Source organism: Mustelus asterias, chromosome 11 (assembly GCF_964213995.1).
Source record: "Mustelus asterias chromosome 11, sMusAst1.hap1.1, whole genome shotgun sequence".
Classification (NCBI taxonomy): Eukaryota; Metazoa; Chordata; class Chondrichthyes; order Carcharhiniformes; family Triakidae; genus Mustelus; species Mustelus asterias.
The window spans coordinates 61,468,807-61,494,866 of NC_135811.1; positions in this window are offsets into that span (position 1 = coordinate 61,468,807).

Below are 26,060 nucleotides of genomic sequence, written 5' to 3' on the forward strand. Positions count from 1 at the left end.
AACAGGGAGCTAATCGTAGATAATAAGGAAATGGTGAATGAAATAAACAAATATTTTGTTTTTGTCTTCACTATATAAGATACCAAAAACATTCCAGCAATAGCTGTAAATCAGGAGGTGGAAGGGAGAGTGGAAATTAGTGAAATTACAATCACTAGGAAAGCAGCAGTGAACAAACTGATGGAGCTGCAGGTTGTCATCCTGGGGTCTTAAAAGCTGCGTCTAATCAGGTAGTAGATGCATTGGTGTTAATTTTCCACAATTCCCCAGATTAAATCAGACAAGAAAGTAGCAAATAACCCCTCCCTTCAAAACGGGAGGCTTAGGCCAGTTAGCTTGACATCTGTTGTGGGGAGGGTGTTAGAGTTAATCATTAAGGAGGTTATAGTTAGGGCACTTAGAAAAACTCAAAGTAATTAAGAAGAGTCAGCATGATTTCGTGAAAGGGAAATCATATTTAATCAACTGACTGGAGTTCTTTGAAAGAGCAACATGCACTGTGGAAAAAGGGGAGCATGGAGACGTATGTATTGGATGTCCAGAAGGCATCTGACAAGGTGCCACGTCAAAGGTTGTTGTGGAAAATAAAAGCTCATGATGTATGGGGTAAACATTAGCCTGGCTAGAAGATTGGCTGGCTGGCAAAAAACAGAAAATGTATCAGTGGTTCTTTTTCTGATTGGCAGGATGTGGTGCTGCGTAAGGTGGTGTGTAACATGGAAAAGTGTAAAGTTGTGCAGTTTGGGAATAAGAATTTAAAAAACAAGCAATACTTTAATAAGAACATAAGAACTAGGAACAGGAGTAGGCAATTCAGCTCCTCAAGCTGGCTCTGCCATTCAATACGGTCATGGCTCATCTTGTCTTGTCTTTCCAGCCCGTTCTCCATAACACCTGACCCCATTAATAATTTAAAATCTGTCTATCTCCTCCTTATATTTACTCAATGTCCCGGCATCCACCATATTCTGAGATAGTGAATTCCACAGATTCACAACCTTTTCAGAGAAGTAATTTCTCCTCATCTGTTTTAAATCTGCTGTCCCTTATCATAAAACTATTATCTCTTGTTCCAGATTGCCCCACAAGAGGAAACATCCTCTCTATGTCTACCCTGTCATTCCCCTTTAGCATCTTATAGAATCCCTACAGTGCAAAGGAGACCATTCGGCCCATCAAGTCTGCACCGACTCCCCAACAAAGCATCCTACCCCTGCCCTATCCCCATAAACCCCACACATTTACCCTGCTAATCCCCTAACCTACACATCTCGGAATACTAATAGGCAATTTAGTATGGCCAATCCACCTAACTTGCACATCTTTGGAATGCGGCGGGAGGAGGGAGGGAGGCTGTAGCACCCGGAGGAAACCCACGGCGACATGGAGAGAATGTGCAAACAACCACACAGACAGTAATACAAGGCCGGAATTGAACCTGGGTCTTTGGCACTGTGAAGCAGTACATCTCAATTAAATCTCCTCTCATTCTTCTAAACTCCAGGGAGTACAGGCCTAAATTGCCCAATCTCTCTTTGTGAGTCAAACCTCTCATCTCTGGAATCACTCTAGTGAACCCCTTCTGAACGTCTCCAATGCGACTACATCCTTCCTCAAGTAAGGGGATCAAAGCTGTGCACAATACTCCAGGTGTGGTCTCACTAATTCCTTGTACAGTTTCAGCAATAATTCCCTATTTTTATGCTCTATTTCCTTAGCAATAAATGCCAAAATTCCATTTGCCTTCCTTATTATCTACTGTACCTGCATACTAGTTTTCTGCGATTCATGCATGAGGATGTCCAGATCCCTCTGCACCGAACCACTCTGAAGTTTCTCTCCATTTAGATAATAAGTTGCCTTTCTATTTTATCGGCCAAAATGGATAACCTCCCACTCATCCATGTTAAACTCCATCTGAGATTTTGGCCCATTCACCTAACCTATCCATATCCATTTGTAAATTGCTTAAATTTTAATCACAACTTACTATTCCATCTATTTTAGTGTCATCTGCAAATTTGGCCATAGTACCTTCTATCCCTGTGTCCAAGTCATTAATATAGATTGTAAATAGTTGGGGCCTTGGACTGAACCCTGTAGCACCCCACTAGTTACATTTTGCTAACCAGAAAAAGACCCATTTATCCCAACTCTCTGCTTTCTGTTAGTTAGCCAATCCTCTGTCCAAGTTAATAAATTACCCCTAACACCATGTGATCTTACCTTGTGTTTTAACCTTTTGTGCAGCACCTTATCAAATACTTTCTGGAATTCCAGATATACTACATCTACAGGATCCCCATTATCCACTTTGTTACATCTTCAAAGAACTCTAGCAAATTAGACAAACACGATTTACCCTTCATAAAACCATGCTGACTCGGATGGGTTGCATTTGACTTTCTAAATGTCCTGTTATTACTTCCTTTATAATGGATTCTAACAATTTCCCAACAATAGATATTAAATTAACTTGTCTATAGTTTCCTACTTACTGCCTCCCTCCCTTTTTGAATAAGGGCATTATATTAGCATTTTTGCAATCCTCTGGAACCTTTGCCACATTCAGAGAATTTTGGAATATTATAACAAATGGATCCACTATCTCCACTCCCACTTCCTTTAAGACCCTAGGGTACAGGCCCTGGGGACTTTTATCTGCTTTCAATCCCAATAGTTTGCTCAGCACTTTTTCTCTATTAGAACATAGAACATTACAGCGCAGTACAGGCCCTTCGGCCCTCGATGTTGCGCCGACCAGTGGTACCAATCTAAAGCCCCTCTAATCTACACTATTCCAATATCATCCATATGTTTATCCAATAACCACTTCAAAGCTCTCAACGTTGACGAGTCCACCACTGCTGCAGGCAGGGCATTCCACGCCCTTATTACTCTCTGAGTAAAGAACCTACCTCTAACATCTGTCCTATATCTCTCACCCCTCAATTTAAAGCTATGTCCCCTCATGCTAGCCAACATCATCCGAGAAAAAAGGCTCTCACTATCCACCCTATCTAAATCCTCTGATCATCTTGTATGCCTCTATTAAGAAGATTAGGGCACACGGAGTTGGGGGTAGTGTGTTAAAGTGGATTGGGGACTGGCTATCCGACAGGAAGCAAAGAGTCGGAATAAATGGGTGTTTTTCCGGTTGGAGGAAGGTAACTAGTGGCGTGCCGCAGGGATCGGTACTCGGGCCGCAACTGAGGAGGGGATGGAGTGTAGGGTAACGAAGTTTGCAGACGACACAAAGATAAGTGGAAAAGTGAATCGTGTGGAGGACGGAGAAGATCTGCAGAGAGATTTGGACAGGCTGAGTGAGTGGGCGAGGATATGGCAAATGGAGTATAACGTTGAGAAATGCGAGGTTATACACTTTGGAGGAAATAATAACAAATGGGATTACTATCTCAATGGAAACAAATTAAAAGATGCTACTGTGCAAAGGGACCTGGGGGTCCTTGTGCATGAGACGCAAAAGCCCAGTCTGCAGGTACAACAGGTGATCAAGAAGGCAAATGGGATGTTGGCCTATATTGCGAAGGGCATAGAATATAAAAGCAGGGATGTCTTGATGCACCTGTACAGGGCATTGGTGAGGCCGCAGCTGGAATACTGTGTGCAGTATTGGTCCCCTTATATGAGGAAGGATATATTGGCATTGGAGGGAGTGCAGAGAAGGTTCACCAGGTTGATACCGGAGATGAGGGGTTTGGATTATGAGGAGAGGCTGAGGAGATTGGGTTTGTACTCGTTGGAGTTTAGAAGGATGAGGGGGGATCTTATGGAGACTTATAAGATAATGCAGGGACTGGATAGGGTGGAGGCGGAGAGATTCTTTCCACTTAGTAAGGAAGTTAAAACTAGAGGACACAGCCTCAAAATAAAGGGGGGTCGGTTTAAGACAGAGTTGAGGAGGAACTTCTTCTCCCAGAGGGTGGTGAATCTCTGGAATTCTCTGCCCACTGAGGTGGTGGAGGCTACCTCGCTGAATATGTTTAAAGCGCGGATGGATGGATTCCTGATCGGTAAGGGAATTAAGGGTTATGGGGATCAGGCGGGTAAGTGGTACTGATCCACGTCAGATCAGCCATGATCTTATTGAATGGCGGGGCAGGCTCGAGGGGCTAGATGGCCTACTCCTGCTCCTATTTCTTATGTTTCTTATGTTCTTAAGTCACCTCTTAACCTTCTTCTCTCTAACGAAAACAACCTCAAGCCCCTCAGCCTTTCCCCATACGATTTTCCCACCATACCAGGCAACATCCTGGTAAATCTCCTCTGCACCCTTTCCAACACTTCCACATCTTTCCTATAATACGGCGACCAGAACTGTACGCAATACTCCAAATGCGGCCACACCAGAGTTTTGTACAGTTGCAGCATGACCTCCTGGCTCCGAAACTCAATCCCTCTACCAATAAAAGCTAACACACCGTACAGCTTCTTAACAACCCTATCAACCTGGGTGCCAACTTTCAGGTATCTATGCACATGGACACCCAGATCCCTCTGTTCATCCACACTACCAAGTATCTTACCATTAGCCCAGTACTCTGTATTCCTGTTACTCCTTCTAAAGTGAATCACCTCACACTTTTCCGCATTAAACTCCATTTGCCTCTCACCTCTCAGCACAGCTCTGCAGCTTATCTATGTCCCTCTGTAACCTGCTACTTCCCTCCGCACTGTCTACAACTCCACCGACTTTAGTGTCATCCGCAAATTTACTAATCTATCCTTCCACGCCCTCATCCAAGTCATTAATAAAAATGACAAACAGCAGTGGCCCCAAAACAGATCCTTGCGGTACACCACTAGTAACTGAACTCCAGGATGAATATTTCCCATCAACCACCACCCTTTGTTTTCTTACAGCTAGCCAATTCCTGATCCAAACCACTAAATCACCCTCAATCCCATGTGTCCGTATTTTTTGCAAAAGCTTACCATGGGGAATCTTACCAAACGCTTTGCTGAAATCCATATACACCACATCAACCGCTTTACCCTCATCCACCACTTTGGTCACCTTCTCAAAGAACTCAATAAGGTTTGTGAGGCACGACCTACCCTTCACAAAACCGTGCTGACTATCCCTAATCAAATTATTCCTTTCTAGGTGATTATAAATCCTATTTCTTATAATCCTTTCCAATACTTTGCCCACAACAGAAGTAAGGCTCATCGGTCTATAATTACCAGGGTTGTCCCTACTCCCCTTCTTGAACAAGGGGACAACATTTGCTATCCTCCAGTCTTCTGGCACTGTTCCTGTAGACAATGACGACACAAAGACCAAAGCCAAAGGCTCTGCAATCTCCTCTCTAGCCTCCCAGAGAATCCTAGGATAAATCCCATCCAGCCCAGGGGACTTATCTATTTTTACCCTTTCCAGAATTGCTAACACCTCCTCCTTATGAACATCAATCCCATCCAGTCCAACAGCCTGCATCTCAGTACTCCCCTCGACAACACTTACCTCTCCAGTGTGAATACCGACGAAAAATATTCATTTAGTGCCTATCTCTTCAGACTCCATGCACAACTTCCCACTCCTGTCCTTGACTGGCCCTAATCTTACCCTAGTCATTCTTTTACTCCTGACATACCTATAGAAAGCTTTAGGGTTTTCCTTGATCCTACCCGCCAAAGACTTCTCATGTCCCCTCCTGGCTCTTCTTAACTCTTTCTTTAGGTCCTTCCTGGCTAACTTATAACTCTCAAGCGCCCTAACTGAGCCTTCACGTCTCATCTTAACATAAGTCTCCTTCTTCCTCTTCACAAGAGATTCAATTGATGATGACTATTGATGATGACTGTTCTAAGTTCCTTCCTTTCTATTACTTCTACATTACCTGTTACTATTGGGATGGTTCCAGTGTCCTCCACTGTGAAAAATGAGGCAAAATACTGATTGAGTGTCTCCACCATTTCTGTGTTCCCCACTATTAGCTCCCCAGTCTCATCCTCCAAGAGTCCAAATTTCACTCTAGCTACTCTCTTCCCTTTTATGTACTTATAGATGTTTTTCCTAGCCTTTTTGATATCTTGTGCTAGTTTTCTTTCATAATTTACCTTCGCTATTTTATTAACTTTTTGATAACCATTTGTTGATCTTAAAAAGTTTCAGCCTGCCATTGGCATTTGCAATATGGTATGCCTTGGTTTTTGTCTTTATGTTATCTTTAACTTCCTTGCTTAGCCATGGATGTTTCTCCCCCCTTAAAATCCCTGTTCCTCTCTGCAATATATTTTTGTTGGGAGGAATTGACTATCTCCTTAAAATATCTGTCATTGTTCATCAACTATCCTACCTATTAGTCTTCCTGCCCAGTCCACTAGAGCCAAATCTGTCCTCATGTCTATGTAATTACCTTTGTTTAACTAATGTGGGCCTCCAGTTTCTTGCCCTCAAACCAAAGTTGAAATTCCAGCATGCTACGATCACTCTTTCTTGGAAGATCCTTAACTATGAGACCATCGATTAATCACTCCTCATTACACAAAACCAAATCCAGCATAGCCTGCTCCCTGGTTGGTTACACAACATATCGCTCCAAAAAACAATCCCTAATATATTCAATGAACTCTCCCTCGAGATTACTCTTGCCAATTTGAGTGTTCCAGTTTATATGCATATCAAAATCATCCATGATTATAAGAACATAAGAACTAGGAGCAGGAGTAGGCCATCTGACCCCTCGAGCCTACTCCGCCATTCAATAAGATCATGGCTGATCTTTTTGTGGACTCAGCTCCACTTACCCACCCGCTCACCATAACCCTTTTTTCCTTTATTGTTCAGAAACATTCAATGAGGTAGCCTCAACTGCTTCACTGGGCAGGGAATTCTACAGACTCACAACCCTTTGTGTGAAGAAGTTCCTCCTCAACTCAATCCTAAATCTGCTCCCCCTTATTTTGAGGCTATGCCCCTAGTTCTACTTTCACCCGTCAGTGGAAACAACGTCCCTGCTTCTATCTTATCTATTCCCTTCATAATCTTATATGTTTCTATAAGATCTCCCCTCATTCTTCTGAATTTCAATGAGTATAGCCTCAGTCTACTCAGTCTCTCCTCATAAGCCAACCCTCTCAACTCCGGAATCAACCTAGTGGATCTCCTCTGCATTCCCTCCAGTGCCAGTATGTCCTTTCTCAAGTAAGGAGGCCAAAACTGTACACAGTACTCCAGGTGTGGCCTCACCAGCACCTTATACAGCTGCAACATAATCTCGCTGTTTTTAAACTCCATCCCTTCAGCAATGAAGGACAAAATTCCATTTGCCTTCTTAATTACCTGCTGCATTTGCAAACCAACTCCTTGTGACTCTTGCACAAGAACACCCAGGTCCCTCTGCACAGCAGCATGCTGCAATTTTTTACCATTTAAATAATAGTCCATTATTACCATACCTTTCTTACAAGACCCCAATATTTCCTCATTTATACTGTCCCCCACTGTGCAACTATAGTTTGGGGAGCTATATATTACTCCCTTGCTATTTCTTATTTCTATACAAACTGGTTCTACACCTTGATCTCCAGTGCCTATATAATTTCTTACTTCAGCACTGATCTCTTTCTTCACTAACAAAGCCACACCAATTCTTTTTCCTTTCTGTCTATCCTTTCGAGTTCCAATTCCCAAGCCTGGTTTTCCTGCAAACATATCTCAGTAATTGCCACCAAATCATACCCATTTCTCTGCATTTGTGCTGTTAACTCATTCATTTTATTTCAAATGTTTCATGCATTCAGATACAAAGCCATTAAATGTTTTCTATTATCAAATTTCCCTATTGTTACACGATTCATTGGTGTAATATGATGTTCACATGTTTTGTCCCTTCCTTTTTTTTCAGGCAACAATCAACCTCTTCACTAACCTGCACTCCTATCGTCTCCTTTCACTTTGATTGTTTTAATTTTCCAAGCAACTGAACCTCCCTGTTATTTAGTTTAAAGCCATATCTACAGCCCTAGTTATTCGATTCGCCAGGATCTGGTCCCAACATGACTCAGGTGGAGTCCATTCTATCGGAAGAGCTCCCTCCTTCCCTAGTACTGATGCCAATGTCCCAAGAATTCTAACCCATTTCTTCCACACCAATCTATGAGCAAGGCATTTGCCTCTTTAATCTTATTGACCCTGTGCCAATTAGCTTGTGGCTCACGTAATAATCCAGAGATCATTATCTTTTTAGTTCTGCTTTTTAATTTAGCCCCTAGCTGCTCATATTCCGGCAGCTGAACTTCCATCGTTGTTCTACCTATATCGTTGGTACCTACATGGACCACAACAACTGAACCTATCCACTCCCATTCCAAGTTCCTCTGCAGCCTAGATGAGATATATCCTTAACCCTGGCACCAGGTTGGCAACATAGCCTTCAGGAATCTTGAACCTGGCCGCAGAGAACAGTCCCATAATGCACCATGGGAAAGTCTATGGAATTGTGCACCTTGGGAAAGTCTATGGAATTGTGCACCTTGGGAAAGTCTGTGGCACTCTGCACCTTGAGAAAGTCTGTGAAATTGTGCACTTTGGGAGAGGCAATGGCATTGTGCACCTTGGGAAAGTCTATGGAATTGTGCACCTTGGGAAAGTCTTTGGCATTCTTCATCTTGAGTAAGTCTTTGGCATTCTTCACCTTGGGAAAGTCTATGGAATTGTGCACCTTGGGAAAGTCTATGGAATTGTGCACCTTGGGAAAGTCTTTGACAATCTGTACCTTGGGAAAGTCTATGACACTGTGCACCATGAGAAAGTCATTGGCATTCTGTTTCTTGGGAAAGTCTATGGCATTCTGCATCTTGGGAAAGTCTATGGAATTGTGCACCTTGGGAAAGTCTATGGAATTGTGCATCTTGGGAAAGTCTTTGACATTCTGTACCTTGGGAAAGTCTATGGAATTGTGCACCTTGGGAAAGTCTATGGCATTCTTCACCTTGAGTAAGTCTTTGGCATTCTTCACCTTGGGAAAGTCTATGACATTGTGCACCTTGGGTAAGTCTATGGAATTGTGCACCTTGGGAAATTCTCCAGTCTGGCACGCCATACCACAGCTGCCAGTGAGAACGGAGAACTTGGCGCTCAGCCAAATCTCCAATCACTACAGCAGGACTGGAGAATCCCTGCTGCAGGCAAGGCTGGAGAATTCCTGCCTAAGGGTCTGCAAAGTGGTATAGGTTAAGTGACTGCGAATGTAATTTCACATGGAGCATGTGGAAAAATGTTGCTCACTTGGGCAGGAAGAATAGAAAAGCGGAGTATTATTTAACTGGAGAGACTGCAGAATGCTGTGGTACAGAGGGCTTTGGGTATCTTTGTACATGAATCATAAAATGTTAGCATGCAGTACAGTATGTAATTGGGAAGACAAATGGAATGCTGGCCTTTATTGCAAAGTGGCTGGAATATAAAAGCAACAAAGTCTTTCTACAACTGTACTGGGCACTGGTGAGACCATGCAAGGGTACTGCTGTATACAGTTTTGGTCTCCTTTGAGATTGAGTGGCATGCCTTATGAGGATAGGCTGAGGGAGCTCGGTCTTTTCTCCTTGGAGAGACGTAGGATGAGAGGAGACCTAATAGAGGTGTATAAGATGTTGAGAGGCATAGATCGGGTGGACTCTCAGAGGCTTTTTTCCAGGGTGGAAATGGCTGCTACAAGAGGACACAGGTTTAAGGTGCTGGGGGGTAGGTACAAGGGAGATGGTAGGGGGAAGTTTTTCCACACAGAGGGTGGTGGGCGAGTGGAATCGGCTGCCGTCAGTGGTGGTGGAGGCAAACTCAATAGGGTCTTTTAAGAGACTCCTGGATGAGTACATGGGACTTAATAGGATGGAGGGTTATAGGTAGGCCTAAAAGGTAGGGATATGTTCGGCACAACTTGTGGGGCTGAAAAGCCTGTTTTGTGCTGTAGTTTTTCTATGTTTCTATTACTTTCAATGCTTAACCAAAAATTAGAGAGGAGCAGGAGGTATAACGCAACAGAGAACTTACTTGATATCATAAAGAATTTGTTTTCTGGTCACTTTGCAGAAGAATGGAATGCCACTGGAAACGTTGACAGAATACTGTATATTATGGAAACTGACCACCGATCCCTGGGAACTTCCCAACAAATCCATATTTAATGCAGAGCGCTGAGATGTATTTTCATTCTCCTCAGAGTGCACCTCAGGAAAAATGTTGCTTTGCGTCTTAGTGGTGGATAGGTTGAGCCCTTCGTGGTCTGGGTTGCTGGCTGTAATCTTTCTGCTGAATGTGTTTCCCATTTTGTAAAATTTCATTTATTCTGGCAGAAAAAGTACAGCAAATTACTAAGTTATAAGACTTTTTTAATTGTGTTGAAAAACTAAAAAGATGCAATAAGGAAAAGCTGCAATGCTGAAAACCCAAATTAAAAACAGAAATGGTAACAAATAAATAAGAAGTACCTGTACACCTTTTAATCAAGTATCTAGGATTCGATAATCCTCTTAAATAGTCTGAGGCTGACTTTTCAGGTCCTGCCATGCTTAGGAATGGAAACAGGTGGGTTTGAAAATATTGCTGCCACTAGCAGACCAGTTTCCCAACGCTTTTCCCAGTTCCAGCAAGTTTCACCAGAGCCAGGGAGAGGCCCCAATATCTGGCCCAAACTTTTAAGCACGGCAACTACAATTAACAGCTCATTGAGGGGCATGTTCGGATCTTTGATGGGTCACACAGTCAGGCCAGGGGAATGGAGTTGTACACACAGAGGGTAGCCAATCATGTCTGGCCCTTGGTGATCCCTATGAAAACGTGATTAATGCATAGTGGAACTCAATCGTTGACATACACATGCCATCAGGTCAAAACAGGTCGTGGGACTGTGGTCAGTAAGCACTCATGCATTGTAGGGGTCATCACCTTAATGACATCATGGAACCATAAGAGGAGGAGAAGGCAAAGCTGTTAAACACAGTTGAGTGAACACCTGAGCACAAGAACAGCAGCTGGCAATGGGGTTACGACACTCGGAAATTTGAATTCAGTGACGAAGAGGAGCAATAACTCTCATGAAGAGCAAAACCCCCGGCATCAAGAGTATAGAGATGAAGGATGTGGAACAGGAAAGACACACAGGCCATATCCTGAGAATAGAATCTACCATTGTAGGCGGGCATAAATTTTGTGGGTATTAGGATTAGAATATTTCTTAAACTATAACTCGATAAATGAAGCAAAACAGGACAGCATTCAGCCAGAAAGGTGTGAGTAAGGCAAGCAGGCATCTTTTAAACACAGAAACCAGGTTGACAAAGACTCAGGAACTCGCATCAATATGCTATTCAGAAAATATCTTGAGACCTGGAAAACTTCCTGACATCCCATCAAACACCCATTGTCCAAAGGAATTCAGAGACATAAAGCAATTATCACACTCTTAAACCAAACTTTACATATTAAAACTCTAGACCAGAAAACCCATTAACGGGATAACTATAAAAGAAAACCATTTACACATCAAACTCCACACCCACAAACCTATTGAAACAGGATGATTATATCAGGAAACCACTCACAAACCATTTACATATCAAAACAGATCGTTACTATAACTATACTCCGTTTTGGCAGGCAGGCAGAGTACTTTGCGGGACTGTCTTGTCTGTGTCCTGATTGTACCTCCGTCGACGTAAAAAACTATAATAAACTGTGCTGTTATCGATCTTGGCTCTGGGTGCGAGTGGTGTGGTATCTGTTCACTCGCGCTAACAATTGGGGGCTCGTCCGGGATAGTGACCGCCGCTGGAACATCGCCTCTCAAACACTGGGTGAGTATCTTTACTCATTTAAAGTCCGCGGGAATTCCCAGTGCCAGCGGTGTTCCACGGCTGCCGCGATCTGAACTTGTGAACAGAGCCCGATCGAGAGCTGCACAGCGGGGTAGGTTCTTCTTTGGGCGGGTGAGCGGGGTCGCGAATTGTAATTGATTGTGTACTGTTGCATTCCGTGTATCCCTGACAGCGGACCCGACCAGACATTAGCTGACCCAAAAGGTACCTAAGGAAGACAAGGGTTAAGTGGCCGGGAGGCCGGGAGGACGTCCAGGGTTAGGGCCAATGAACGCGGACTCACGAAGTTCGGTTTAAGTCCGGGCGCTGCAAGTCGGGTAGGACCTCTGCAGGCGCGAAAGTCTGGGCCACTGGAAACAGATCCGCGAGGAGTCTGCTACATGTCCGGGCGCTACTAAGTCTGGAGCCTCTGTGAGTGCTTCGGGCACTACAAGCAGGAGACCTCTGGTAGCGCGAAAGAACGGCTACACGCCGGGGGAACTCCTACCTGCGGTCAATCCCACGCTTGTCCGCACCCAGGTCAGGGTGATTCCCGGGGAGATAGGGAAACGGCGAGCCTCTGTGGATTGATTTAGCGGTAGGATTTGGTCAGGAAAGAGTGGCCCCCGGCCCCTGTAGTCGTGGTCAGAGCCCCCCCCCCCTGTCTCTGTGAGCGGTGATCTCCCCGTTACATGCAGGACGGGCTCTGCGTGTTACTGCTGAAGGTTTAAAGGTACTGACAGTGGAAACACCAAACCAGGAACCCCAGGGATACCTACACAAGTATCTGTGGGAAGCACCAAACCAGGATTAGTACACCACTGATCTTAGCTAAGAGATTCGACATGGATAGCATTGAGACCATTTTTGAATGGGGGCCGGAAGGGTCCCTCACCCGCTATCTAGCAGATAAAAACAAGAACCTAATTAAAAGCATGATTAAAACAGGGTGGAAACCCCAAGACCCCCTTGAGAGCCAACGGGAATGGTGGGCAACGGAAAAGAGGAACAAGGATGATAAGGCTTGGATCCTCATACTGAAGGCACACCTCACCCTAGCAGGGCGAGTCCATAAATACGTTCAGGATAAACAAGAAAAGGCTGAACAGAAAAAGCATGCTGCTGTGATGGCTATTAACCCCGTGTTGCCGGCACTGACCGACTTCTCCCGTGAAGCCCCATACGAGGAATGTCCCGATTGGGAGTGCTTAATAGACGAGACAAGTCCTCGGTGCCCAACAGGGGGGAGTCCCCCGGTAACCACCGATCCCCCAAACGCCAAAGCAGCACCTCTTAAGATCGAATGTATCCCAGGGGGACAAGGGAGAGACGGGCGAGGAAGGCAGGCCCAAATTAAAATGACTTATGTGTCACTCTCGCCAGGGGACACTATGAAATTACTAGAAAAGCTCCCAACCCTGCAGCCCAGGCACAGTAACGCAATTTTTTGGCAAAAGATGAAAGAGATGCAACTGTGCCACAACTTACACAACCGAGATATAGCAGGGTTAGTAAGAGCCAAGATGCCTGAGAATCACTGGGCTCGGCTCCGGGCAGAACACCAGAATGGGACTTGGTGTGCAGACCTAGACGGGAGCCGCCGGGAGCAGGAACAGGCTCTGACAGGCTTTAAAAACGATATCATCCTGACCATGGGGGAGGTCCCCGTGAGTTGGAGTGTAATAGTAGGAGTAACGCAGAAAAAGGAGGAAGGGGCTCAGGAATACGGGCGACGAAAATTCGATGCCTTTGTAGCCCACGGAGGAATGCCAGATGCAGATAGACAGAACCCGGCATTCCTCCAGTTATATAGGGATGGGCTGAGCCCAGCACACCAAGCTATCCTAAAGACAGGATTGGTAAACTTTAACACCTTCGATATCCCTCACCAACATGGCACTACCCACCACCCACCGTTCCATAGTAGTAGTAGGAATAGGGGGGGATAGGACTATACCATATCAGAGCGAAGCAGTGTTACTTGAGGTAGAGGGGATCATACTCCCCGTACACTTCTGGGTGGGCCCAAATGAAGAAGGGACAATTTTGGGAATAGACCTCCTGGGAGAGTTAGGAGCAGTGGTGGACGCTTTCAATAAGCGCCTGCTGTGGACGGCAAGGAAAGAACACAAGAGCGGGATCCAAGGATACTGGGTCCCTAATAAGAACGTAGCAGCCATAGGCATGGGGGCTCCGGCTCCGACGGCCCGAGACTGGAAGAAGGAGGGACTAGTGGGACTCTTATGTCAAGCACTACCCCGGGTCTGGGCTACAGGCAAGCAAGACTGCGGTCTCGTCACAATCCTTCCTTTACAAATACAAGGACCAGCCCATGCCCCTCATAAACAATATCCCATAAAACCCGAGGCGTTACAGGCAACCGAAACAATCGTCCAGGCTTTGGTTAAACGGGGCATCCTGAGACCCACCGTGTCCCACACAAATTCCCCGATGTGGCCCGTCCGTAAGCCAGACGGGAACTACCGACTAACCATCGACTATACCGCCCTGAATAAGGTCACCCCAAAGGAACACCCTATCGTTGCGAGCCCGGCCACTATATTTAACGGACTGCGACCTGAATATTGTATCTTCTCCGTGCTAGACATAGCAAACGGATTCTGGTCAATTCCACTCCACCCAGACTCCCAGGAGAAGTTTGCCTTCACCTGTGGAGGTAGACAGTACACCTGGACCCGTCTCCCCCAGGGATTCCACAATAGCCCCAACATATTCCACCGGGTTATGAGCAAAGCCCTCGAAAATTGTAACTTATCCCCCTATGAGAGCGCTTTTCTCCAATATGTGGATGACATCTTGATCGCCTCCACTAACCCGACGGGGCATTTGGGAGCCCTGTCAGTAATCCTGCGGGGCTTACAAACAGCAGGATTTAAGGTTAACCCAACCAAAGCACAACTCGCAAAACCAGAGGTCCGATATCTGGGGCATTACATAAGTCAGGGAAAGAAAACCCTTCCCACGGACCGAAAAACAGCAATTGCCAACATGACCCGTCCGAACACAGTTAGGGGGGTGCGTAGGGTAATGGGACTCTTTAATTACTGTCGGAATTTCATCGATCAGTTTGCATCCATAGCAGAACCTATCCAGCGATTGGTAAAAGGGGGGAGGCCGGGGGCAGAAATCATTGAATGGGGACCCGAACAAGAAACAGCATACTCCCACCTGAAATCAGAATTATTAGCGGCCCCAGCCTTATGCCTGCCCAACATAGCGAAACCGTTCCATCTTTTTTATAATGCGGAGGACGGATTCTATAGCTCCGTTGTGACTCAAGAAAGTGGGGGCACCATGAGACCTGTAGCATATTATTCGGTGCGGCAGTCCCCGATAGCCAAAGGACTACACAAATGTGTGGCAGCCCTGGACTGTGCCGCATGGGCAGTCAGGGTGTGCGAACCCATTACTATGTTAGGACAGATCATCCTGCACACAAAACATACAATAGTAGAATTATTAAACACAGGTCGACTCCGAACTGTTTCAGATGCTCGAAGGGCAACTTGGGAGGCAGTGCTCCTTCCTCAGGACCAATCTATTAAAATCGTACGAGATACCGGAAGAAACCCAGCAGAGGGGTTCCTTCCAGACGGCAGTCCACATCACTGTCCGATTAACCCAGACATGGATACAGAGGATGGGATTAGTGATCAGCCACTGGAGAACCCCGATATAATACTATACGTAGACGGGTCCCGAAGGCAGGTGGAGGGACAGTACCGCACAGGATGGGCAGTGGTAGATCAGGAAGGAACACTAATAGCAAAGGGCACCATGGGGGGGGAGACCTCTGCTCAAGTGGCCGAGCTTATAGCATTAACAAAGGCCCTTAGCGCAGGAAGGGACAAAAGGGTAAACATATACACGGACAGTCAATATGCGTTCGGGGTGGTTCACGACTATATGATAGCATGGAATAGGCGCGGATTCATTACCGCAGCGGGGGGACACATAAAACATGAAAATATAATTCGAGACCTGGCCACAGCATCCAGACTACCCTCAGAAGCAGCCGTAATTAAAATAAAAGCCCATCAAAAGACAAGGACTGTAGAGCAGAAGGGGAACCAACTAGCAGATGCCGCTGCTAAAGCTGCAGCAGGGGAAGCCCTCCCACAGATAGCTGCCATCACCTCTTCCCCCATGGAAGAGATGGATGTTCATAAACTACAGGGTAGCGCTGACCCAGACGAGGTGGCGCGGTGGAAACAGACCGGGGCGTCCTTAGACGAAGATGGTATATGGAGGAAAGGACATCAAGTAGTCGCCCCCTCATTCATACAGGCGGAACGACTTCGACTCCACCACGAACCAAACCACTCCGGACGGGATGGGACCCTAGCTCGTTTATCAGGAGATTGGTGGTGGCCAGGGATGGGGCGGGATGTAGCTAAGCACTGCCAAAGATGCATCATATGCGCACAGCATAACCCTGGCCGGCCCCTGAAGGTTAAACTAGCAAACCAACCCAGGCCAAAGGGACCTTGGGAAAACCTCCAAATTGACTTCATCGGCCCTCTACCCACCAGTCGTGGGAAGAAGTACTGCCTGGTCCTCATTGACCAGTTCACCCGATGGGTAGAAGCCTTCCCAACCCGGGATTGCGGGGCAACCACTGTAGCCCACATCTTAGCATATGAGATAATACCCAGATGGGGAGTCCCGTTACAACTGGACTCCGACCAGGGGACACACTTCACAGGCAAGGTAATGAAACACGCATGTAAAACCTTAGGGATCCGACAGCGGTTCCATATACCATACCACCCCCAGAGTGCTGGAATGGTAGAGAGAATGAATCGCACCCTCAAGAACACGATAGCAAAAACTATCGCAGAAACAGGTCAGGGGTGGGTAGATGTCCTTCCCTGTATCCTGATGCGCCTACGGGCCACCCCAGGTCGAACCATAGGGCTCACCCCGTTCGAACTAATGACCGGGAGAGCAATGCGACTCCCCGAAAACATCGCCGTGGGAGGGGAAGAAATGACACCCCTCCGGGACAAGCTCAAACGATATGTGCAACACTTAGATTCACAACTCCGAGACCTGCACCACACAGCCAGGGACCAGCAAGCCATTAGAGACCAGGCTAAAAAGGAAAATGTCAGTCATACCCCCACCCTCCCTCGAGTAGGGGATAGGGTTTTGATTCGGATTGCCCCAGACCGACCCGGGTTTGCACCGAAATGGATGGGACCCCACGAGGTTATCCTTACCAGCGATACATGTGCGTGTGTCGATGTGAAAGGAAAAGGCCGATGGAAACATTGGTCGCAATTAAAATCCTATCACCACGGGGAAAGAGGACAGAGCAGACTGACTGAAAGGACAGAGGATGCTCCGTCCACTCCACGTATTGGCCCTTAACCATCTTTGTCCTTACAGCGGAAATCGAAATAACAACCTTTATTTTCCAACACTAAAGGAACTATATGCCAACCGAGGCATGAATGTATATATGTAGATAGAAATAAGAATAAGATAAGTAAGACAAGTTCATCACCTAATATGAACCTAACGACTGGCGGCCACCAGGTTTTATATATCCTCCCCCAACCCCTCTCCAGAACTATGTGGACCACTTGGAGGATGATCCTCGCGGCGACCTTCCTGACGAGTGTGGCACCCGAAGAACACCCCATCTACCCGCGATTCCACGGGATAGCCTTCAACACATCCGAGGCACTATGTGTGCCAGCTGGACCGGACCCTATGAACAGTAGAACTTATCTTAACGCATGGCTACAAGTTTACCCGGGTATCAACGAGATCTGCTTCACTTGCACTTTAGAAGGACTCCGAACATGCATTCAACAGCGGGACCTCCAGAACAGAGACCAGTGCGTTTTTGGGACTCTCTGCGCCCTCCCCGACAACCCACAAGAGGCCCGACCACAGGACACTTTGAATTCAAACATGGACATTTGCGGCTATTACGGACTTGTTGAGGCTCCCGCAGTCTCATTGTATGTATGTTTTGCACCGCTTCCAACGCGGGCCCCCACGACCACAAGGCCCGAAATCTTACCCTGTCCCTTGCAAAGCAGGGGACCGGAGGGAGGACTGGTGTTGTGGAACGAGGGGGAAATTGTGTACGACAACGTAAAACATGAGGTGGTACCTGTCCTGATCGACATTTCAGGAATCCAGGTACCCAGGCATTGCTCAGAACAGGTACAGAACTTGTATCAGATGTTAGAGAGAGAGACCATAAAACGGGCCATTGACGCAATGGGGGCCACACACTACAGGGGAAACATAAACACCAACACATACCGAAACAAACGGGGTATTATCAATGATATGCTCACAGGGCTGAATACAGGAGACACAATGATTAACTCCATTGACATCCAGGGCCTCAACAGTAAAATTGAACAGCTGAAAGGGGTAATGAAAAACATATTACAGCGGTCATTAGACCAGCAGGCGGAACAAGCATTCTTAGGGGAAGCGGGCGCCCATATCCAACTAGATGGGACTGCAGTGTTAGAAGCACATGCCCGAACTATCAATCGCCTCATAGACAGGGAAAGGGAAGACACTGCCCGGGTACAACAGGGACAGTTATGCCACGCATATGGTCAGTGGATGGTGGCACAAATACGACACAATTTGGACCAGGTACACAGGGGGGAAGTGCCCGATTGGATCGACAGCGCCCAACTAGCGCAACTCGCAGATCAGAAGGGGGTGCTGGATGACCGGACCCTGAAGGGGATGACACGAGTATATCCAGTAATCCCCGACTGCGAGGTTAGTGAGGGCACCGGGATAGGAATGGTTCTGCTAATTCCAACGGTCACACAGGACGCTGGACCATTCCCCATCTTCCGAATTGAAAATATTGGTGTTGTTAGGGGCAATGCTTCCCTCCGCTACCACATAACCGAAAACATGGCCATCTCCAAACATGGCATAATGTCCAGTGTTTCTCTCGCAGGGTGCAAGCAGAGGGGAGAGGTCACCATCTGTCCTCACCCACTGAGACAAGGAGAGGCAGCAGAATGTGGGTTTAACCGAACACAGGACTGCACCTTAGAGATTATACCCGTAGACCCACATTTCGCCCGGGCAGGATACGGGGGGCGGGGTAGATACTGTGTAGCCACCACACGTACATCATTCACATATAACGGATTAACATGCCCAATCCCCGACCCTAACTTCTGTTTTACCCCTCGCAAGCCAGTCACTATAGGTCAAGCTCACATCACCAATATTCGAAATAGGCAGACCATAGCCTTTAATGCCACAGACCCCCTAAAAGACAACCTAAGAGACTACCAAGAACCCGAGCAAGCCCCCATCCCACACCTGACCGAAGTCCTAAGGGAGCTCCGACTTAAAGTAGGACACTCCGTCCGATTATACCACCGGTTACAGTCACACATCAAAACCTTGGAACAAGATACCGAGACGGCGTTACGAAGTCAAACATGGGTACAGAAGGTGTGGGACTGGGGTCTAAATGTAAACATCCACCCCTGGGTCCGAATTACATCGCACACACTGGTGGTCATCCAACTCATCTTAGCCCTTTCCTGGGGATTGGCTACATGTTATACCTACCGCCAGCGGAAGAGAATGAAAGCACATAAGAACTTAGTTAGAACAATTGGCATGATGGGGCAGGTAGCCAAGCGGGATGATTACTCCCGCCTACACATGATTTGACAAACTCCGGGACTCCCCTAAACTGTACGACTGCAGCGTACGGAGGCAGGAAGCACCGGACACAAAATATAATAAAGGGGAGAAAGATCGGTTAGAAAAGTGAAAATGAAATAAACAACAAAAATTCACTTTTGACCGACAGGGGGGACTGTAGGCGGGCATAAATTTTGTGGGTATTAGGATTAGAATATTTCTTAAACTATAACTCGATAAATGAAGCAAAACAGGACAGCATTCAGCCAGAAAGGTGTGAGTAAGGCAAGCAGGCATCTTTTAAACACAGAAACCAGGTTGACAAAGACTCAGGAACTCGCATCAATATGCTATTCAGAAAATATCTTGAGACCTGGAAAACTTCCTGACATCCCATCAAACACCCATTGTCCAAAGGAATTCAGAGACATAAAGCAATTATCACACTCTTAAACCAAACTTTACATATTAAAACTCTAGACCAGAAAACCCATTAACGGGATAACTATAAAAGAAAACCATTTACACATCAAACTCCACACCCACAAACCTATTGAAACAGGATGATTATATCAGGAAACCACTCACAAACCATTTACATATCAAAACAGATCGTTACTATAACTATACTCCGTTTTGGCAGGCAGGCAGAGTACTTTGCGGGACTGTCTTGTCTGTGTCCTGATTGTACCTCCGTCGACGTAAAAAACTATAATAAACTGTGCTGTTATCGATCTTGGCTCTGGGTGCGAGTGGTGTGGTATCTGTTCACTCGCGCTAACACCATCAATGACAGAACTACCTTAAGATTACCGAGAACCAATGCCACAACAGACAACAACTCTGCAGGCAGATGGTCACAGTTCGCAGAACTACATGATGATGGTCAGGTTGAGGGATGGGAGAGGAGAAGGGGTCGATGATCAATGGTGCAGGGTGGAGAACGGCCCAATGACTGGTGAGGGTGGCCGAAAATGCCAATAATTATTGGGGGTAGAGAAGCACCAACTCTGCTCGGGGTTGGGGAGCGCAGCCCCTGAGATCTCTGTGGTGGGCTGGTGGGGAAGGTTTACTCAGGTTATGATTGGAGCACCCTTTAAAGATGGCATCCCGATCTCGATGAGCTGGATTTTGCTGGCGAGTTGAGGCCCCGCTCCCCTGCATGACAGCGTGAAAAATGCCCCCTCCCTTGATTGCTTTTTGACAGCGTCGTATGATCTGGAGAAAACCGGCCTATTTCTCTGCAGAGAAACTGGTTTTCTCACCAAAAACAACAGTCTGCCATATTTTGGTAAGATTTAGTCCAGAGAGTTGGCATAAATAATGGATCTTTTTCTGTTTGGCGAGATGTGATAAGTGGCATGCAACAGGGATCAATGCTGCGGCCTCAACATTTTACAGTTTATATAAATGACTTGGATGAAGGGGCTGAAGGTATGGTTGCTAAATTTGCTGATGACACAAAGAAAGGTCGGGAGGTAAGTTGTGAAGAGGACTTAAGGAGGCCACAATGGGACACAAATAAGTTAAATGAATGGGCAAAAATCTGGCAAATGGAGTATAATATGGACAAATGTGAAATTCTCCATTTTGGCAAGAAGAATAATAAGAAGCTTATTATCTAAATGGTGAGAGATTGCAGAGCTCTGTGGTTCAGAGGGATCTCGGAGTGATGCATGAATCACAAAAGGCTAGTATACAGGTACAGCAAGTAATTAGGAAAGCTAATAGAATGTTATTGTTTATTGTACTGGAAATTGATTAAAAATGTAGGACGGTAACATTTCAGTTGGGGTATTGGTGAGACCTTATCTGGAATATTATGTACAGTACTGGTCGTTATTCCTGGTCACTAGTCTGTCACCAGAGGCTTATAGCTTGAGAGGCACACTCTGCAACAAGCATGGCTGACCGAGCCTTTCCTGCTCTTACCGCCTGTCATTGGCATGTTGAAAGGATTATGCAGGTTGACCCTCAACCTAATAAAAGCAAATTACTGCGGATGCTGGAATCTGAACCCAAAAGAGAAAATGCTGGAAAATCTCAGGTCTGGCAGCATCTGTAAGGAGAGAAAAAAAGAGCTGACGTTTCAAGTCCAGACGACCCTTTGCTTTACCATGGAAGAATAGAGGTTTATGACAAGTTTACAACATATCTTTTGGATTAGCAAGAATAAATCAACAATCAAAATATTTAAGAATCAGATTAGTGGAGGTTCTTAAGCTATTGTGAATGTTTGGTCCAAATATCAGCCTATGTAATGCACTTTCCAACAGTGGTTACCATCACCCCTCTACAAATTCCAGCCTAATTTAAATATACTGGTGTTTACAACTCTACCCACTTCAGAGAATAATACCCTTTGACAGCTCGCTGCCTATGGGAGCATATCCAGCACAGTTCCTGGATTAAAAGGCCTGGGGCAAATGTTTAAAAGGGAGATCATTTTGTGTTGGGAAAAATTGTTTACCTAGCTGTATCTTGTTTTCTCACATTATCGGGAGCTGAGAAGCAACCATGTCATCAAATTTTTGGATGCTCTGTGAAAGTAAGCAAATAAGGCAAATTAGAATTGGTTGTCATGAATATCTCAGGATAGCACATGAAAGTTCCACAAAGTGCTTGCCAGAAACTGATCTGAAATGTCAATCAGCAAAGCAACACCCAGAGGAGTTTGATCCAAGTACGAACAATCCTACTGGGGTAACCAAAGTGCACAGCTCACCGGTATCTTGTAGGGTAAATTTGATGTTCACATGCATCCAGTGAATATCATACTCAATTGTGTGCAGATAGGAAATACAAGACCGTCAGTGTAACTCCAACCCACAGTTCTTTCCCATGTGGTCCTGTTTTCTGGGAGCTCTGGATTTATCATTAGATGAAAGAAATGTACAAGGTCCATATGGCACGTTATCATTTCCTCACATAACTTTCCAGCACTTTGAATGTTACTATGCATGCATATTGTGCATCAGGGACAATCAGAGATAGCAATACTACAAACACTTGAAGCTCTGTTTCAGCTTTATATAAGGGGAATGGAACATAAAAGTAAGGAAGTTTTACTGCAGCTGTACAGGGCGTGGTGAGGCCACATCTGGAATACTGTGCACAGTTTTGGTCTCATTATTTGAAAAAGAATATAATTACATTTGAAGCAGTTCAGAGAAGGTTCACTCGACTCATTCCAGGGATGAGGGGCTAATCCACAGGAAAAAAGTTCAACAAGTTGGACCTATGCCTATTGAAATTTAGAAGAATGAGAGGTGATCTTATTGAAACACAATGAGAACCTGAGGATATTCGATAGGGTGAATACTGGGAGGATGTTTCCTCTTGTGGGAAAGACTATCGGTGGGATTCTCCGATCTTGTTCATTCCCATCACAAAAGGAGAATTTGGTACTCCGCGGAGGCGGAGAATCCCAAACACAGACGAGGTCTGAGGTTTCCAGCATAAAACTAGGGCACACAGTTTAAGAATAAGAGGTCTTCCTTTTTAAACAAACAGTCGTTGGTCTGTGGAATTCTCTTCCAAGAGAACAGTGGCTGGGTCACTGAACTTATTCAAGGCAGATTTAGAGTTGAGACCACGATCTGATCAACCATCATCTTACCAAACAGCATTACAGGCTCAAAGGTCCAAATGGCCTACACTTATGCCTCCTAAATATGTTCAGTAAAAGAGAATTTCAGCAGTAAACTTTCTATAATTTTGCAAACCTTAACTCTTTTTAGCATTGCTGGTTTTTAAGTGCTAGGCCAAATCAATCATTTAAATGACCATGATTAGTCCTGATTCTAAGTTTAAACAAGGAGCGGAAAATGTCCGTTTTATCTTTTGAAAAATGTTGAACAGCTTTTCCATTGTGTCTTTGCTTTTTTCCATTGTCTCAAGTTTAACAGCAATTCCATCAATTTTGGACACTAAATGTTCCAGCTCAACAACGCGATGCCGCAATCTGAAATACGGTTACCCTGCAAATAAAACCAGCTCATAAAATGTTGCCGCTAACAAAAAAATTACGAAATAAATATTTCAATATTCAATACAGATCCAATTAAGAACAAACATGTATATACCACAAGGCAAATATACTGTGAGTTGCTGAAGAAAAGAGACATTTTATTAAAGCTTTTCATCTTGCACTCATCAGGACAATTCGCAAGAATACCAATGTAAGGGAAAACAACAAAGTTATATGGTATGAGGAGCGAGTGCTAATTGGTTGACAAGTGGACTCTGATTGGTAGAGGCATTGCCATGGAAAGTCATAAGTTCAGAAGTGGAATGTTCGCTGATGATTGTAGTGTTCAGCGCCATTCGCAACTCCTCAGATACTGAAGCAGTCTATGTCCAAATGCAGCCATGCCTAGACAAATGGCAAGTAACATTCATGCCAGGCATTAATGGTCAGTCCCTTGATATTCAATGGCATTACCATTGCTGAATCTCTCACTATCAACATTCTTGGGGTTACCATTGACGAGAAGCTCAACTGGACTAGCCATATAAATACTGTGGCTACAAGAGCAGGTCAGAGGCTATAAATACTGCGGTGGGTAACTCACCTCCTGACTCTCCAAAGCCTGTCAAATAATCTACAAGGCACATGTCAGGAGTGTGATGGAATACTCTCCCCTTGCCTGAATGAGTGCAACTCCAAGAACATTCAAGAAGCTTGACACCATCCACGATTAAGCAGCTGGATTGATTGGCACCCCATTCACAAATATTCACTCCCTTCACCACCAACCAACAGTCACAGCAGTATGTACCATAAACAAGATGCATGGCAGGAACTAACCAAGGCTCTTTAGACAGCACCTTCCAACCCACAACCACTACCATCTAGAAAGACAAGGGCAGCAGACCCGAGGAAACACCACCACCTGGAAGTTCCCTTCCAAGCGACTCACCGTTCTGATTTGCCAATATGTCATCATTCCTTCAATGTCTCTGTGTTGTAATCCTGGAACTCCCTACCAGCAGAGTGGATGTACCTACACCACATGGATTGCAGCAGTTCAACAAGGCAGCTCACCACCCCATGCTCAAGGAAAATTAGGAATGGGTAATACATTGGCCTCATCAGCGAAACCCACATTCCTTCTATGAACTTTAAAAATACACCAGTTGATGAGATTGACAGTTAACTGCCAAGTATTGAAATTATTGAAATTTAGTCATGGCACACATCAACTCTAGTGTCCCAGATTGCCTGGATCCACTACAGTTTGCCTATTGCCACAACAGGTCCATAGCAGATGTCATCTCCCTGGACCTACACTCAAACCTGGAACACCTAGATAACAAGGACACTTATATCAGACTCCTATTTATTGACTACAACTTAGCCTTCAACACCATTATCCCAACAAACCTCATCTCCAAACCTAGGGCTCGGCCCCTCGCTCTGCAACTGGATCCTAGACTTCATAACCACAGACCGCAATCAGTTAGGATGGGCAATGACACCTCCTCCATGATTATTCTCAACACCAATGCCCCGCAAAGCTCTGTCCTCAGCTCCTTACTATACTCCTTCTACACTTGTTACTGTGTGGCCAAATTCCGCTCCAACTCAATTTTCAAGTTTGCTGATGACACCACCGTAGTGGGTCAGATCTCAAATAATGATGAGATGGAGTACAGGAATAAGATAGAGAATCTTGTGCGATGGTATAATGACAATAATCTTTCACTCAAAATCAGTAAAATGAAGGAGATAGTCTTCAACTTCAGGAAACGTAGTGGAGGACATTCTACTTTCGACACAAACGGTGGTGAAGCGGAAATAGTCGAGTGCTTCAAGTTTCCAGGTGTCTGGATCACCAACAACCTGTCCTGGTCCCTCCATGCTGATGCTTTAGATAAGAAAGCTCACCAACTCCTCTACTTTGTCAAGACGCTAAGGAAATTCAGCATGTCCGCTGCCACTCTCACCAATGTTTACAGATGCACCATAGAAAGCATCCTTTCCAAATGTATCACAGCTTGATATGGTTCCTGTTCTGACCAAGACCGCAAGAAGCTACAATGGGTTGTGAACGTAGCTTAGTCCATCATGCTAACCAGCATCCCGTCCATTGACTCCGTCTACACTTCCTGCTGCCTCACAAAAGCAGTCAGCATAATCAAGGACCCCATGCATCCAGGACAAACTCTCTTCCACCTTCTTCCATCGGGAAAAAGATACAAAAGTCTGAAAACAAGTAACAACCAACTCAAGAACAGCTTTCTTCCCTGCTGCCATAAGACTTTTGAATGGTCTTATCATATATTAAGCTGATCGTTCGCTACACCCTAGCTGTGACTGTAACACTACATTCTGCATTCTCTCCTTTCCTTCTCCTCTATGCACTCTATGAATGGTATGTTATGTCTGTATAGCGCGCAAGAAACAATACTTTTCATTGTATCCCAATACATGTGACAACAATAAATCAAATCAAATTGAAATTTATACCAGGCAGCTTGATTCTGATTGGTCAACACATTGCCCCAGAGAATGAATCAGTGAATGATTATCACATATTTTGCTTTGTTGAAACCGCGCA